Consider the following 18,753-nt stretch of genomic DNA (forward strand, 5'->3'; position numbering starts at 1 on the left):
AATACTGAAATTAAATTGGCATTAATCCAAACTAGATTGTTATAAATTATGATGTATGTAAGATAATTCAAAAATACATAACAAAAAATGGCAAGGGATTTAAGATGGTACACAAGAAAATATTTAACACAAAAGTAGGCCATAATGGAGGAATAAATGAAAGCAAGAAATGTAGAAAAATAAAAATTAAAACAATCTCTGCTTTTAATTGGAATTTTTAATCCATTTAATTTAGTGTAATTACTGATATGGAAGGATTTATATCAAAAGAAAGCTGGAGTAACTGTACTAATATCAGACAACGTAGATTTTAAGACAAAAAATGGTTACTAGAGACAAAGCAGAATCTACACTAATAAAAGAGAAACATGCAAATTGGTGTCACTCTGCTACACCCACCAGCCAATCAGAGCAACTATGCAAATTAACCCAACAAAGATGGTGGTTAATTTGCATATGCAGGCACAGAGTGAAGACTGAAGGCTCTGGCCAGAGTGAAGACTGAAGACTAAAGACCAAACAAGCTTGGCTTCTCCACTACGACTGCAGTGGAGAAGCCAGGCCTCGCTGCTGCCGGACCAAAGGCCTGGGTCCCGGGTGCTGGAGGAAAACTGGTGCCAGCAGCCAGGGGAAGGAAGGCCTATTGTGCGAATCTTCATGCAATGGGCTTCTAGTATTTTATAATGATAAATAGTCAATCCAACCAGAAAATATATAAAATTATAAAAAATTATAATAAATGAAAATATAAGAAATTATAAACATATATAAACTTAATCCAAACATCTAAAGCAAACACTGATAAAAATGAAGGAAGAAAGAGACAATTCAAAAATAACAGTTAAAGCTTTCCACCATCTGCGGATACAACCAGAAGTCTGCAACCTAGAAGACAGCCCTCACCCAACCATGCTGGCACCCTGATCTTGGGCTCCCAACCTCCAGAACTATTGTGAACTAAAGGCCAATAAAGATTATTAGTTTAAGGTGGATAATGATATAAATGAGTACTAATTATCTTTAAGAATAATCAGTTTCGGGCTGGTACAGAGGATGAATTGTACATTGTTGAAGCAGAGGCAATGAGTTATGAAAGCAGTCCAATTAAAGTAACACTGGTAACTTTGAAAATGTCTGTCCTTGGTGGCTTCAAATAATACCACTGTGGTCTCACGGTCGAAATGTGGTTTGGGGCCTATGCATATTAGTGGACAGCACTTAGTAGCTATAGAAGAAGATGCAGAGTCAGAAGATAAAGAGGAGGATGTGAAACTCCTAATTATATCTGGAAAGCATTCTGCCCTGAAAGTTGTAGCAAGTTTCACACAAAAAAAGTAAAACTTGCTGTTACTGAAGATGTTGATGCAGATGAAGATGATCACAAAGATATGATGATTTTTATGATGAAAAAGCTGAACAAAAAGCTAAATTAAAGAAATCTACATGAGATGCTGTAGCCAAAAAATGCACAAAAATTAAATCAGAATGGAAGACTCAAAACCATCAACATCAAGATCAAAAGTTCATGAATCATTTTTTTTTTTTTTAAAAAAAAAGGATCTCTTACCATTTTCAACAGCATGGAGGGATCTGGAGAGTATTATGCTAAGCAAAATAAGCCAGTCAGAGAAAGATAAGTATCACATGATCTCACTCATATGTAGAATCTAGTGAACAAAATAAACTGATGAACAAAAAAGATCCAGAAACATTGAACCATGGAACAGACTGAAGGGAAGGAGGGAAGAGGGAAGGAGTGGGAGAGGGAGGGTGATGTGGGAGGTGAGAGATTAACCAACCAAGGAATTTATATACACATATGCATAGCCAAGGACACAGACAATAGTGTGGGAAAGGCTTGGGAGGGGCAGGTGTGCAGGGTGGAGGGGGTCAATGGGAAAAAAATAAAAACAGAAAAACAAAGGGGACATCTGAAATACTTTCAACAAGAAAGATAAATTTTAAAAAACAGGAAAAACTCCTAAAACACCAAAAGAAACTCATTCTGTAGAAGACATTAAAGCAAAAATGCAAGCAAATACTTTAAAAGTGGTTCTCTTTTCAAAGTGGAAGCCAAGTTCATCAATTATGTGAAAAATTGCTTCTGAAGAATGACCAGACGGCTACTCAATCTCTGGCAGTGGGGGAAGACTCTTTAAAAAGAATACTTTGGCCCTGACCAGATGGCTCAGTTGGTTGGAGCATCATCCCATAAACCAAAATGTTACGGGTTCAATTCCCAGTCAGGGCACCTACAGGAGGCAACCTATCCAGGTTTCTCTCTCACATCAATGTTTTCTCTCTCTCTCTCTCTCTCTCAAATTAATTTAAAAAACATATCCTCTGGGGAGGGTTAAAAAATTAGTTTAAAAAGTTTGTCAAAATTTCCTATCTTATTTTGTTTTAGTTCTGTAACAGTTGATGTCTGGCTGCCCTTTTTGCAATGCAAGAGTGAGGACTTTCCCTACCATGTCTAATAAAAGTTGCCCAGGTTCCATTGCCAAGAATGTTCCGTCCAAAATATGTTTAGTTTTTAAACATGGAACTCCACCCTCTGCTTGGTTTTAGGTATGTATGGAATTTTATGATAGGACACAGTAGTAGTGGCGGTCAGACAAATGGAAATGGTGGGAAGACAAAATTATACATGTGAAATAAACTCAATATTTTAATAAAGTTAAAATAATAATAATGATTGGAGACTTCAATGATCCACTGTCAATAATGTATACAACAACTGGTCAAAAGGAACAGAAAAATTTGAAGACAATAAACATACTAGACCTAACAGATCACTATACACATCAAGAGCAGCATATACTTCCCAGGTATCAGCATAAACAAAATGTTAGGACATAAAGCAAATCTCAATAAATTTAAAAGGATTCAACTCATACAAAGAATATTCTCTGGTCACAATGAAGTGAAATACATAATACCTATAACTTCATTTGCTGTTTAATATACCTGCGGACACTGTGAGGTAGAGAGCTAACATCTCAGGTTCACCATGTTAGTCCGATCTGGAGCCTCTGTTCATGGTCCTCTGTTCCTGGAATGCCCCCCTTTATTCTTCTGCAAATTTAAAGTCTATCCATCTATATTAGTTTGGATATAGGTTAGCTACTCTAATGGGGAAACCCAAAATGACAATGGCTTAGCCAAGACATTAGTTTATTTCTCCTATGTATAAAATTCTCAGGTGCCATGACAACTCTGATGAGGTTGACAGAGGTTTAGGCTCCTTCTCTCCCATCTGCCATATTTAAACAACACAGCTCCCAGCTATTTTATCTGTATCCCACCCAGTAATACAGACAAAAAGGAATAAGGGATGGGCATCCTTCTTGCTGTATGGCACAATCTAAAAGCTACACACACACTTCTGCTTAAAACCCCTTGTACAGAATTTGGTTTCATGGCTATACATAGAGACAAGAGGCCTGAGAAGTGTAGCCTTCAGCTGGGCAGCTAAACTCTATTCCTGTCTAAAAAGGGAAGAACAAACATTGGGGGAACTATCAGTCTCAGCCATACCATCCCTCAAGTCTCCACTCAAGTTCCATGACCTCTAAGGAATTCAAGACGACTCAAGCTTTCCTACTTTTCCAAAAGTACTTTACCTCCAATCAGTTAACAAGTCACTTTGAAAGGCAGTTACTATCCCCCAGCTGGCATGTCTCAGTGCTTGAGAGTTGACCTATAAACGAGGATGTCATGGTTCAATTCCCAGTCAGGGCACATACCCTGGTTGTGGGCTCAGCGCTGGTATGGGGCATACAGGAGGCAGCCAATCAATGGTTCTCTCTCATCATTGATGTTTCTCTCTGTTTCTCTCTCTCTCTCTCTCTCTCTCTCTCTCTCTCTCTCTCTCTCTCTCTCTCTCTCTCTCTCTCTCTCTCCTCTCCCCGCCTCTCTCCCTTCCTCTCTGAAATCAATAAGAAATACATTAAAGAAAAAAAAAGCCAGTTATTCTGTTTTATGTATGTCCCGTCTGTCTGTTCCTCCATTTATATTATAAGTACTTTGAACATAGAATTATACCCTATGCCACTTTTGACTCACTTCTTTGTTTCTATGGTGTCTGGCACTGTGTTTGAAATTTACTGGGTAATTCTATACTACTAGTTGATGATTAAAATAAAGCAGGCAAAATACCTGAATAACCCAAAATTACATTAACATTTCAATAAATATGCTCTGAAAAATATTCAAAATATGATTGTTGAAACCCAGGAGTAAATTGGTAAGTTGTAGTTCCTTCTAAATACTGCTAAATCATTTATAAGGCTTTGAATAGAGTTAGATAACCTATTACTTATATCAGTGTAGCTACTTAAAAAAAAAAAAACAACTAAGGTTAAAATTATAACTGATTCACTTTATTCACAGCTGATTAATTATAACACTTGATCAAAATTAAGCAGTTGATGTGAAACTTCAAAAGAAATTATTGATTCTTCTCATGAGCAACAGCCAATTAAAACAGTATGGTGCAAGACTGCTCTAGTTCTTAGTATTCTAATTTTGGATATTTTCTCTTCATTTTTTTAAACAAAGAACATTAAAAAAAGACTTCAAATTAGCTCTTGGCTTTTCCTATTCAATATCAACCACTTACCAAGTGCCAATCATTTTGCTGAACCTTCTTTTAAAAAGACTTTTGCCAGTGGCACTGCAAATGAAAGGAGATGATGAGATAATCACAGCAAAATCTTACTCCGGTGTGCTGCCTTTTCTTCCCTGATGAAAACCCCATGAGACATTGTTATGTGGGAAAAGCACACGATGATTCCAATACCAGAAACAGTTTCTTGTCACACAAACAAATATGAGAGCACAAATAAGATGTGGATTTTGAATAAAAGAAGTTTAGGGTATTAAGATTGTCATAGGTCAGTGATGGCGAGCCTATGACACGCGTGTCAGAGGTGGCACGCGAACTCATTTTTTTGGTTGATTTTTCTTTGTTAAATGGCATTTAAATACATAAAATAAATATCAAAAATATAAATCTTTGTTTTACTATGGTTGAAAATATCAAAAAATTTCTATATGTGACACTGCACCAGAGTTAAGTTAGGGTTTTTCAAAATGCTGACACACCGAGCTCAAAAGGTTCGCCATCACTGTCATAGGTCCTGAATTTCAGATATCCTACTGGCAATTTTACTTTTTTGGGGCAGGGGGGATTGAAATATAGACTTTATAGCCGAAACCCGTTTGGCTCAGTGGATAGAGCGTCGGCCTGCGGACTGAAAGGTCCCGGGTTCGATTCCGGTCAAGGGAATGTACCTGGGTTGCGGGCACATCCCCAGTAGGAGATGTGCAGGAGGCAGCTGATCGATGTTTCTCTTTCATCGATGTTTCTAACTCTCTATCTCTCTCCCTTCCCCTCTGTAAAAAAATCAATAAAATATATTTTAAAAAAAAAAGTAGCATGTTAAAAAAAAAGAAAGAAATATAGACTTTATAAATAGCAGGGTTCCAAGATGGCTCTCCTAAGACATGGTAACCATGTCTTTAAAATATCTCCTATATTAAGTGAGTATTCATTATTATTTTAGATAAAAAGTAAATGCACACGCTATCAGAATTAGCTCACACATTGAAGGCTCCTGAAGTCTCCATATAATTCATTTCATTTTCCATTCTCAGTAACTGAGTACTTTTACCATAGCTGACCAGAGTCCAAACTATCACTGCATGTTTTTCAATTATTATGAGAATAGTATTCTAGTATTGAAAGAAAATAATTCACCCATTAATGTCACCCAATGATAACTGTTTTAATATTTGAATTCTCTCCCAGCCTTTATACACATTTTTCCATAGCTGCAATTTTAGTAAAAACATAATTTTATGTTCTGTTATCTTCACTTAAAATTAAAATAGGATTTGTAACATTTTCATGTTGATATATAATCATCAGCATTATAATTTTAATGAATGCATATATTCCACTTAATTAACACAATATACTTAACCATCTATCTATTCCAGAGACATTTTGAAAATCTGTCACCATTCTCAACACTTGCAGTTTTAAAAATTCAGGCCCAGGTCGCAGGCTCGATCCCCATGGGAGAGTCGGAGGTGTGGGGGAGAGGGGATGTATCCAGGAGGCAGTTGATCAATGATTCTTTCTCATCATTGACGTTTCTCTCTCTCTCCCTCTCCCTTCCTCCCTCTGAAGTCGATAAAAAACATATTAAAAAAAAAAAAAAAGACTGGTAGGAGGACAGAGAGGTGGAATGGGCTGGTCCAACACCCACATGTGATGGTTTGTAATTAGGAGGGATATCTTGGCTCTGCAGGTTCCCCTGAGGAGCAAGGGACTCCAATTCCACCCCTCAGCCCAGGATTCCATTGCCAGGAAGAGGAGTCCCCATAACTTGTGGCTGTAAAAACCAATAGGGACTGTGGTTAAATGAGATAAAGGCTGTTGGAGTCCCAAGCGGTTCCTCTTAAAGGGCCCACACATGGACTTACTTGAACTCACTCCCTCTGAGCTCTAGCAGCTGGAAATAAACCAGGGCTAATGGGAAGGAAATAAATTGTTGGGCATCAGGGTAAGAGCTGGGGGGCCGCTTTTTGCCAAATAAAAAAATGCTAGCAGAGGCCATGGTTCCTTTGCTGAGCCATCCCCACCCCCTTCAGAGCTGGCAAGCAGGAGCCATATCTGAGTCTCCATCAACCTGGCTCACTCTGTTTGCCCTACCCTGATAATTCCCCAAGACCTCACCCCACCCAAGTCATTTCCACTGGCTTTTCCATACAACTGCCATCACTTGCTTCATGATTCGGACATTCCTAAAATCTCAAACAAGCAGCATCTAGCCTCTGTGTAGCCTGCACTTCTTGCTAAGTGGTCCAAGGTCCAGCACTAGTGGCAGTCACCTTTGTTCACAGCTTGGCCTATCCTGGGCACCTCCAAGCCCAACACAAGTATCAGCCATCTGAAGATTACTCTGTAGCTCCTGCCAGGTGGTCCCAGTCAGGGTATAGGCAGTGGCTGACTTTGCACTTCCCAGATGGCCCCAGAGCCAGTAAATCCAGTGGACATCTTCAGATCATGTTGGATTACAATCCTACCACCCCTAGGAGTGACTCAAGGGGCCATCCCAGTGAGCACCAAAGACCCAATGAAGCAAGTCCTGCTCTGTAGGATCAACTCCTGCACCGTAGCTCCTCTATTGTAGTCCCAGCTGGTCCTCACAGTTGATTGGCCTGGGAGTCAATCCCTCCTAGTGAAGCCAACAGCAGTCAAGGTTCAACTACAACAGGACAGTACACATAGCCCCCACAGGGATGCACCTGAGGCACCCAACACAGGTGACTGGAGAGGCTGTGCCACTGGGCCCTGTAGGACATCTACTACACAAGGCCACTCTATCAAGTACAGGAGACACAGCAGCTCTGACTAATATATAGAAACAAACACAGGAAAGCAGCCAAATGTGGAGATAAAGAAACATGTGCCAAGTGAAAGAGCAGAAGAAATCTCCAGAAAAAGAAGTAAATGAAATAGAGGCAAGCAAAACACCAAATACAGAGTTCAAAACAAGGGTTATAATGATGCTCAAGGAACTTAGTGAGAACATCAACAGCATGAAAAAGGACACAAGAACCATAAAAAAACAGTCAGAAATGAAGAATACACCAATTGAAATGAAGAATAATTTACAGGGAATCAAAAGTGGAGTAGAGGATGCTGAGAATCAAATTAGTGATTTAGAATGTGAGGAAGCAAAACATCCATCATGACAACAAAAAGAGAAAAAAATAATAAAAAAATATGAAGATAGTGTAAGGAGACTCTGGGACAATTTCAAGAATACCAATAGTCACATCATAGGGGTGCCCAAAGGAAAAGAGAAAGAGCAAGAAATTGAAAACCTCTGTGAAAAATGGCAGCCCTGGCAGGTGTGGCTCAGTTGTGCCAACCCTCCCAGTTTGTAGTAGCTTATTATGGCAGCCCCAGAAAGCTGATCCACAGTGCTTGTTAAAAATGCTGGTTCCTAAACTCCAAAGCATACCTAAAATCAGAATCTCTGGGCATGGAACCCAGCAATCTACCTTTACAAAGCACTCCAGATTATTCTGATATGCTTAAAAGCTTCTACATAACCTATGTCAAATGTTAAACTCTAAGACCAGATTAGAATTTTCTAAGAGAAATTAGTTGACCAAGATTATAGAGATTAATTTTCAATAGAAATCTAGGTTTATACCTCCAAGGAAATGAAATAACTAAAACATCTATAAAGCTACTTATAATGCAAGATACTTTCACATACTTTACTGTATTGAGTCCTCAGAATAACCATGATGTCATTAAGGCGAATATTTATAGTAGCGCCGTTTTCTAAATATAGAAACTAAGGTTCAGAACCATTTCCAACTTGCTGGGCATCATACATCCAATAAGGTACTGAGCTAGAACTCCCAGCCGGGTTTGGGTACATATGTGCTTAATAAATGTTTGCTGGGTGTTAAAAGTTAAAGCTAATTTGCCCTAACCAGTTTGGCTTAGTGGATAGACCGTCAGCCTGTGGACTCAAGGGTCCCAGGTTCAATTCTGGTCAAGGGCATGTACCTTGGTTGTGGGCACATCCCCAGCAGGGAGTGTGCAGGAGGCAGCTAATCGATGTTTCTAACTCTCTATCCCTCTCCCTTCCTCTCTGTAAAAAAATCAATAAAATATATATTTTTTAAAAAGTTAAAGCTAATCAATGGGAAAGATTAGGGGATGGGCTCAGAGAATGGCATGATGGTTCTATATAACTGGGCTGTTTAGGAGCAGGGTACTAGGCAGGGTAGTGCTGTGGTTCCAGCTCCATGGAGCAGGAAGTAGGGCTGAAGGAAAGAACAAGGCAGGAGTTCTGCCTCAGTGGGAAAATGATGGGCTGCTTAGAGAACTGGAATAGCAATTTGTTTCTGACACCTAGTGAAAACACAGAAACAGGCAAAGCTCCCCTTGCCACCAACTGAGGGCAGGTAGACACTACCAAGGCATAATGGGAACAGTGGGCAGATCCAAAAGGAGCTGTGCAAACTCACTCCTCCTCACACTCACAAGGCTATATTCAGGATATGCTTAATAGGCATGAAGAGACTTGCAGACCTAATTTTATGTGTGTTTGGGAGTTAATCCAGAACCACTAAAAAAAAGAATGTTAGTGGCATTTATATTATTTAACTTCAAGGCTACTGACATTTCAGAAAAGCCATGATTGTCACCTTGAGCCTTACATAAAAGCTAGGGAAAACAAAGAAACACAACTTCACTAAACAAGGATTTCAAAGAAGAATGCTTTTAACTACAGTAATAGCTTATGGATGTGTGTTTCACTCCTTTTAAATACTGAATTTTTACTGTGGATACATAATCCATTCTTAACATCATGTAAATAATGAGAAAGTATAATATGACACTTTTACTTTAGAAACATTATTCTATTGATTAGAAATGTTAATAGAAATGGAAGGGGTGGGGGTGCATACACGGAAATTCTCTGAAAGTGAGAATGAAAATGCACTGCCTGCTATATGACTCAAATTCTCCAAATAATTATTGGTAGGGCCCATTGCCATCTTGTTGTATAAACATAAATGAGCCCAAGATAACACCCAAAGCTCAAAGAGTAATGACAAAGGTGGAAGAGATGGTCTAGTCAGGCATGAAATTGATTTTATAATAACAAATATCTGTTGCCTTCTATGTGCTAAGTAAATAATTCAGAAGCAGGGGGTAAAGATAATAAAAACAAAATCATTAACTGCTTCTACTAAATCAAACACAGAAAGAAACTCATTGTCATGTTGACCCTGAAACCTGTTTAATGGCTAATTAAAGCAATTATTTTCATCATGACACGGCCCTTAATCATAGGTACCTTCAAAGTTATAGAAGAGTTTGGCTGGTAACCTTGTTGGGAGCAGGTTTTCCACTATCCCCCCAAAAAAATTTACATGGAAAATAGGAGACAGGAGAGGAGGGCAATAGGACATGAACTCAGTGCTGAGGTCTGCAACCAAATCATAGACCGCACAATCTAACCTTTGAAGACAGGTTTAAGATGACATAATCTAACTCTTCAGTTTGGGTTTGTTTTTTATTTTAAAGAGGGTTAAGTTAGCTAACTGCAGATAGTGGAAGTTTATGGCCAACTTTAAAAAGTCACTTTGAATGTCATTATGTCATTTATGTTCTCACAGCTCAGTTTAGTTGATTAGAGTATAATTCTATGGAAAGTGGAATTTCTGGTTCAATGCCCAGATGTGTCAGTTAGCTTTAGTAGGCCCCTTAGCCCCAAAACTGACCATTTTTTTACTGAGATATTTTCAAACATGAGACTTTTATCCAAAAATAATCACACACAAAAATAGATATAGGGGAAAATATTATAAATTCCAGGAATAACTCAAGGAAAAGTTCTAAGCAAGTACATTAATGGTGTTTGTCTATATCCAAGAACACATATGAAGTAAACATAGTGTTTTGTGTGTATGTGTGTCTTCCTAGCACCCTATTCTCCTACTCTTCTCTGTATCCCAATGTAGTTCCCAGGAACACTGCCTTAGTCCTAAATGACTCAACTTCTTGGTATCAGCTGGTTGATTAAGAGGTTGGCACCTTTTGAAAATGGAACCAAACAGAAATCCTTGCCTGGGATTTTTGAAATTGAATTCAGAGAATATCTGTAAGTCTGTCTTACAGATATATTTTTTTAAATTTTATTTTATTGTTTAAAGTATTACAAATAGTAGTAAGAGATATTGATGGAAGCAGTCAGACTCAGAATTTAGAAGCTGCTGGTGGCCCTGGTTTGCCCCTCTGTGGGGGAAACCTGGCTTTAGTGAGAGACAAGGCCTGTGCACTGGGACAGAAGGCCTGGCAGCATTTGATCGGATCCCCCAGCTCAGCTCCAGCTTTTCCCTATTGTTCTATATTTTAATCTTTTTTAAATTCCAAGTACTGCAGTATTCCTTTGTGTTTACCTGGACACTTCTGAGTTCCGTGTTGTCTGTCTGTCACCTGCAACCCAAATAATATATACACACCCACTGAAAGTCAATAAATCAAAAAAGAGAATGTCATTTTCAGTTCTGGCACTGAATCCATGTATCGGTCTGAATAGGTTGTGCTGCAGTAACAAACACCAATCTCAGTAGTTTAAATAACAATGGTTTAGTTCTAACTGACCATACTTCTTGTTTGGTCAGGGCAGTTCTGATTTATGCTTCCTCTCCCAGCTAAATTATTAACAGAGACTCCTCTAAACCTCAAAAGTGATATGGTTTGAATGAAAAATTATATGGTCACACTACTTATTTCTCACTTAGGCTACCTATATATCACATGAGTCCAAGACTGACAGAATGATCACTATCTGGAATATTGCCCATCAACATAGTATAGGAAAAAGAGAGTTCTAGTGCCTTAAACTAGCAATTAATTGCTCCAGACTAGAAGCATCACCTAAAAGCACCATGTCCCCTCACAAATTCCTGAGCAGAGCTTGGCACAGCCCTGCCTTATCACAAAGGAGCCAGTCAGGACCATCCTACAAAACACTAATAACTCAAATTTTTGGTGAACAATACTAACGACTTCCAAACTCCAACTCGCTCTTATTGTACATCAGTTTTCCTGTTTGCAAATCTACAGTTCTCACTCATTTTTCTAATGAAATATTAGGTGGGTCCTTAGGTTAGATTAGGTCATGATTACTTTTCTTAATTTGTCTTTTTGACAACCTGTATTATTTCACTTGACATTCATTGGTTACCTGATTACTTAACATAGCGCTAACCCTTGAAGGATACACAATGAATAAAAAATGACCCCTGTCCCCCAAAACTTAAGCCACTTTTTAGTATTCTTTAGACTATCTTTTACTTTGGTCTACCAGTAATTTACAAAATGATTTCTTTAAGAACTTCCAGAGCTAATATCCCTAAGGTATGGCTCACTCACCTGGTAAGACCTACTAACAAAAATCTCCCTACAAATGTAATATCACGTATTCTCCTAATTTAATTTTAACTGTCTAACTTATATTCTTTTGCATTGAAAACTCTGTTCTTAATTAAATAAGCAAAATAGAGAAAATCCTAATATAAAACACTTGCAATATACCTTACATAGAACTTACTTTTCCATTATAGCTACTAGAACTCCCTCCGCAATCCAGAATTTTAATCTATTATGAGTGAAGCACTTGGATCGTAACTTTCCCTGATATGACTAAAGATAAAATTGCTTCACGATGTTCCTATTCCTGTTGCCCCAAATATCAATAGGAATTGGGGAGGAGGAATTCATATACTTGTTGCCAGAGATGCAAAAACAGAATATGTGGATTTAGCACCAGAACTTGAACTTATAGTGCATTTTCTTGCAGAATATTCTATAAAGTGCTGAGGTGTTACATTATTAGTGCTGTATATCAGTAACATTATGAGTGAAATGAACTTTTATGGACCCGTCTAGAGATCTCACTACCATTTACCGGCAGAAATATGTTTAAAATTCCAAGCAATTAAGTAATACATTAGCTTTCAGAATACTATTTCAAAAGTTGGTTTATCTGAATGCTGTAAGTACTAGGTGAGGATAATTGAGTTAAATGTCCAACTAAATCCTTTGCTTTCAATTCAGTTACCCTTTATCATGGCTACGTTATATACTTTCAACATCCTGGCAAACCATCATTCAACTGACATGCACTAAGCACCACCTATGTACAAGAGACTATTCTAGGTGCTAGTGATATGTTAGTGAGCAATAAAGATAGCTTGGTATCATCTCTGATCCCTTATGCAGAGGACCCTAAAACCATATTCATCAGAATGCCCTTCCCAGGTTAGAGTCATCCAATGAGAAGTACCCACATGGGATTTGGACAGTTGCAGGCCAATGCACAGACAAAAGGCTGGTTCTTCTGAATCCCTAAGATCAGCAATGGCAATTCCCACTGGGACTGGGAGATTTTCTGTGACAGCGTCCATGCAGGTTCCTACAAGGCAGCTGTACCCAACCACATGCTTCCATTACCTTCCATGGCGGAGAAAGTCTCTAATTCCTTCTATCAAAGTCTCCCTCTTTGGAATTCCTAAATGACTTCTGTTGTCCCAACCAAAACTGACTGAGAGATCAAAGCCAACACAGCCCCTGCCTTAACATGCTTACATTCTCATTGAGAAGACATTAAATAACTGTTTACACACAATTATGTGACTGTCAGTTGTGTGCACAAGCCAGCTCCTGCCAGTTGTCAGAGCTCTTTGCTAAATTTTCCAGCTGGTCATTAGATATATTCAATATTAAAAATTAAATTATATAAACTTTTAATTAATTATATTAAATACTAAAATAATACTTTATGTTCATTATTTCCTAATTCATTTTCTATGCTTCTGAAATTATTTAAATATATATTTACATCTTTATGGTGGCAATTTCATATAGTGGTTTGCTATTATGCTTCTCTGCTCAACTCTATATTCAATGACATCACCTTGGTACCTTGTTATCACTGTGCTGGAAGTATGTATACCACTGAAATCAGCAAGCACTACAAATCAGGGCATCCCACAGCCAATAGAGAGAGTAGTAAAATATTTACCAAAACATTACTAATAATTGAGATAATTACCAGAAATATAAGTAAATATTAGCATAGAACAGGGAGACTCCACCATAACCATGGATTTCAAGGAAACATCCCAAAGAAGTGACACCTGAGTTGAGCACTGGCAGTTGGTTAGGTATAGGAGTGGGGAAGAGCACTCCAGGGAAAGAAGAAGCATATGAACTCTATGAGAGAGTAAGCTCTTGGTCCTAGAAAAGAACTGAAAATCTGATGGGATAGAATACAGAGAGAGAGGGTATGTTAGTTAGCCCATTCTGTTCAAATTTCCTTTTCTGACAGTCACCTTACAGTACTGTTATTTCCACATTTCTCTTTTCTGTCACTCAAAAGACAATTCAGTTGAAGACAAAGTCCATGTTGTCTCTATCTTCCCATTGCCAGGTGCCTACCCCAGCTCCTTCCAAGGCCTGAGCATATTTGTAAATAAGTGAATCCTTACAACACTAAGCCCAGTAAACATCAATAGTCAAATCTCCAGAAAGAAGATAAAATTCACAATTCAACTTTTTAATTAAACTAAATAAAAATAATATGTTTCAAGCCGAAGAGACCATTTAATGTGTATCAGCAGTAACTATGTTAGAAGAATCAAAACTGAAGTAATAATTTGAACATATTCAACATTAAAAGATAATTGTATTAGTCTGCTAGAGATGCCAGAACAAAATAGCTTAGATGGGGTGCAACCACAGAAATTGATTTCTCATAGTTCTGGAGGCTGGAAAGTCTAAGAACAAAGTTGAGGGTGCCAGCAAGGTAGGTTGCATTTTGAGGCCTCTTTTCTTGGCTTGTAGGCAACTGCCTTTTTGCTGTATGTTCACATGACCTCTTTTTTATGTGCATATGAAGAACGGAGAGATCTCTAGCATCTACTCCTCTTTTATAAGGATGCCAAACTTGTCTGCTGGATGAAGATCTCATCCTCATGGCCTTATTTAATCTTAATCAATTCCTTAAGGGTCCTCTTTCCAATATAATCACATGGAAGGTTAGGGCTTCAATGTGGAAGTATTGGGGTGGGTGGGGGAGACACAATTTAGCAAAATGGTTTAATATGAAAACATAAAACAGTTATTTGGTTCAAGAATACAAAGAAATCCTTCCCAAAATTACATCAATAATCATGACAGTCATTACTGGATATAGATATAAGACATCCTCTACTACACAAAACTGAAATATGCAAACTTGAAATGATATAATTTAGTTACATCATTTATATTGTATGTACTACATCTTGCATACTATATGTAACAACATAAAAATTTAAAGTAATGCAACCCTACACACACAGACACATACACGCATGTGTACGTGCGTGCACACACACTTTAAAACCATCCATGAATCACATTCCTTCAAAGCTGGCAATTGCACTTCTTTGCTACTCTGTAAGGCAGCAGCACTTTTGCTGGTCTGCAGAAATATCAGAAATAAAAGATGCCATGAACCACACTCAGCGTTAGAACCTGGGAACATTCCTGAATGATTTTGTGACTATTGTACTGCTATTTTAATGTTTAGTGCTATTATGATTTACAATTGTTTTTACCTCCCATAACAATATCCCAAAATGCATTGAATGGTGATGCTGTTAACTGTGCCCCCAAATAAAAATCCATGGAGTGAAATTAGCTGTGATAAAAAGCTTTGAAAAGGGTCAAGGTTTTATAGTGTATTTATTCATGTGTTATTTTTATGTAATTTGATATACATAAAAAGTATATTTAAAAGCAAAATTACACTACAATTGGAGCAGATTTATGAAGTCTGGGAACACATTTCCCTGCGTTCAATTTATTACAATAGGAAAATTAGTGCTGAATTATGTGAGTTTTGAAAAATGCAAAGTCTTTATGAACCTATTTCTCACATAAAATGTGACTGCCTCATGCATACAACTGTGAAACATGGACATCTTGTTATGCCAAAGACAGGGTGGGGGAGTACATCTCTGTGATTACTTATTTAAATAATCTATAAGAGAAAAACTGTGTCCATTTCCTTGAAGTAGCACCAGGATAGAATTGACTAAATAACATAGGGAATACTAAACTCAAAGGAAAGTTGTCTTTCGCTCTAGCTGAGCTCCCTTTCTAAAGTCATTTCACATGTGAGACACACCCCCATCCAGAATCATTAATGTACAATTTTGCTGGGAAGCACAAGGATAAGCAAGATGATCAGATGTCCTTTGCAGTCTGATAAATGTAGGTAATTGTTGGCAGTTCAGAATTTAGCTGTGTTAGATTTTATCTTTTCCTTGAACCTAGCCCCTCTCCTCTAATCAGCTACTTTAGCCACTCAAGAGAATTATCTGATAAACCTTGTTGGTATCTGGCTCCAGGCATACAATCCCTTCTCCCAGCAAGATTTATCAGAATGCAACCAAGGGCAACCAGACTATATCCTGAGATCTAGGGTGGGAGCCCAGAAGTACCTGCTTATCTATCTCAAAGCCTGATTTTTTTTTTTTCCCTACTCAATTCATCCCTTATAAGCCCATTCCTTTGGACTCATTCACGGCCTACATACCAAGAATCCCATTTCATATCTATTCCTTCCTATGAAGAAGGTTCTCACATGTTAATTGCAAAAGTAAGCAATCCGCCCGCCTCAGGGACAATGTGCTCCATTCCACACACACTCACGCACAATTATTGATGTTTCAGCCTAACAAAATTTCTCACCCTAACAGGAACCACCTTGCAAATGTTATAACATCACACTTACAAAAATAAGTCTCATTATAAATTTTATAAAACAGTTTATATTAGCATGAATAAAATTAAAAGATGAAATCTAATAGTTGAGTTTATAATCATACTGAAGGCAACCACATGGTAGTACATGGCAGGGTGCCTTGACAAAGCCTGATAGATTTTTAGTAACATAAAAAGTATTCATGTGGTCAGAAGAACAGATTTTCTCCTTTTCCACTGAGAAAAGGCAGAAAGGAAAATACTTAAGTGAAATCAGAGGAGGTTTAGTTAAATTTAAAGATTTAGAAATTGTTATATAGGATTAGGTGAAGAAATCTAAAATAGTCTTTCCTGTTGATGTGTAAGAAGAAAGAGTCCTCTCTATTGGGAATGCTTAGAAAATGTAACTCATGGTAGCCAGAATGATAATTCCTTTGAGGCAGTTACCATATTTATTTGGTTCACTTTTGATTTATCTGAGCTTGCAACATATGTGGCATACAGGCTTTTATATTCAATAAGTATTAGATGAATGAATGAATGCCTAATCAAAATCTAAAGACAAATATATTATTTATAGTGTTTTCATTTTAGCCAATTCTTATCACTATTGTGAGAATGAGAAAAAGAGAAAGTGAGAGAGATCTTTGAAATATCAAGTGATGTGACCACAGTTAAACAGGAGATAGTAACAGATGGAAAACTTGTTTTCCCATCCCTACGTGCTATCTGTTAATATAAAAACATTCAAACCTGTAAAGAATGTTTGTGAGTTTATTTGAGACAAACTGTCAACAATAACCGGGAAGCAGAATCTCAACGGATTGGGATAATACTCTGGAGAATGGCAGTTTTTCACCTTGTTTTATACATTACAATCAAAAGAGGAGAAGTGGGTTACATGAAATCCACTGGTGATAGATTAGGAGGGCTGGAGAAAGCAAAGTGGGGGGGAACCTCTGAGATTGGATAAAAAGTTAAATGATAGATACATACTTCTTTTACATATGTGGGTGCAGAATAGTTAACAGTCAACAATTAACATGATAACAGTAACATATAAGGAATTGATGGTCTCTGTCCTGGTGCCCAGGCACATTTGGTTGGGGAGGGGGGGAGTTACAAGTTACTGACATCTCATAGGCATGTCATCTTAGAGGCAAAAAGACAATAGGCTCAGTTAAGGTAAAAATTAACCTTGTCAGGAAAAATAATGGCCTAGGGCATGACTATGCACCATAACTGCTTTCAGTTAAAATTTTAATTTCAGACCATCCTTTGTGGTTACTTTAGGTCTTTACATTTGCAACACTGCTATGCAGGCCTTCTCTGAGCTTGTCAGGTTAGCATGTGGCCCCTTTTATCCACATATCAATTAAAGAACCATGGAATTCTGTCCAAGGAAGAAGCATTAACTTACATTTTCCCCAGAAGATGATGAATCAACATATGAGCCCCCTGATACCCAATAATTGACAGTAATTTCAGACCAACCAAACTACAACACCCTGTGTCCACTACTGGCCAAGAATTACAGTGGTGATCTTACATACATGGTTATTATTTAAACATCTGGATTACTCTGTGAGGTAGGGATTGTTATCTCCATTTCAGAGATAAAGAAAAGGCCACAGATCAGTTAAGCAAACTGCCTAACATTCTTCAGTTAGCACAGATTTGAAGCCAAATATTTTCATTCTATTGCAGTTCTCCTTCTACTATATCTTGAGAAACCATGAAATTCATTGAACAATTAAATGAGGTAAACATCCATTTCATCCTCCAAATGAGGACACTTTTTGAGGGATGCAAAACTATGACAACAAGCAAAAACTGGCTCTGTTCTGGGCAAAGCCAGATGACGGTCACCCTGGTCCTGTCCCTTGTTCCCTCCTCCATCAGAAAATGTCTGCAAGTTCACCATAATCCTAAATCACACCGTCATAAAGCTTTACTGCTTTCTGGATCCGCCCATGTGTAGTTCTATCTGTAGTTCTTAATATTCCTAACTAGGAATTTTCACTTTGCTACTATAAAAATAACTGGAGTGTTTCGGGGATTCTAAGTGAATCAGAGTCAATAGTGCTGTAGAATATTAATTAAATTAGGACTGCTTAAAGAAAGTCAATTTCTATTCAAAATTTTCAAGGAACACTAAACCCTTTTTCTGCTTAAGGTGATCTCAACTGTGTTTTGCAGGGGGACTGAGAGAGGGGTGGAAGTAGGTTAGGTGCTGAGACCCCAATTTCCTGCACCGTACCACAATGTCATTCTATATTTATTTAATGGCTTTATACTGGGAATTTGAAAAGAGGAGGTTATTAGCTAGGTAACTTCTCAGTAACTGGTAGAAAATGTCAATTCCTACTTATTATTGCTTAATTAGAACT

At 37.8% G+C, this 18,753-nt stretch overlaps 1 protein-coding gene and 1 pseudogene across 2 annotated transcripts in view; one reads left to right on the forward strand and one right to left on the reverse strand.

The window, feature by feature from the left end:
* The window catches only part of HS6ST3 (heparan sulfate 6-O-sulfotransferase 3), a gene marked incomplete at both ends in the record, with an annotated part of 710,363 nt that overhangs the window by 508,272 nt on the left and 183,338 nt on the right, over positions 1-18,753 (reverse strand). The window lies entirely within an intron of this gene.
* Positions 1,083-2,159, forward strand: LOC308511577 (nucleophosmin-like; annotated as a pseudogene). The gene is made up of 2 exons: positions 1,083-1,525; positions 1,973-2,159. The product of its transcript is annotated as a nucleophosmin-like (transcript).

Source organism: Myotis nattereri (assembly GCF_964212035.1).
Source record: "Myotis nattereri genome assembly, chromosome: 2".
NCBI lineage: Eukaryota > Metazoa > Chordata > Mammalia > Chiroptera > Vespertilionidae > Myotis > Myotis nattereri.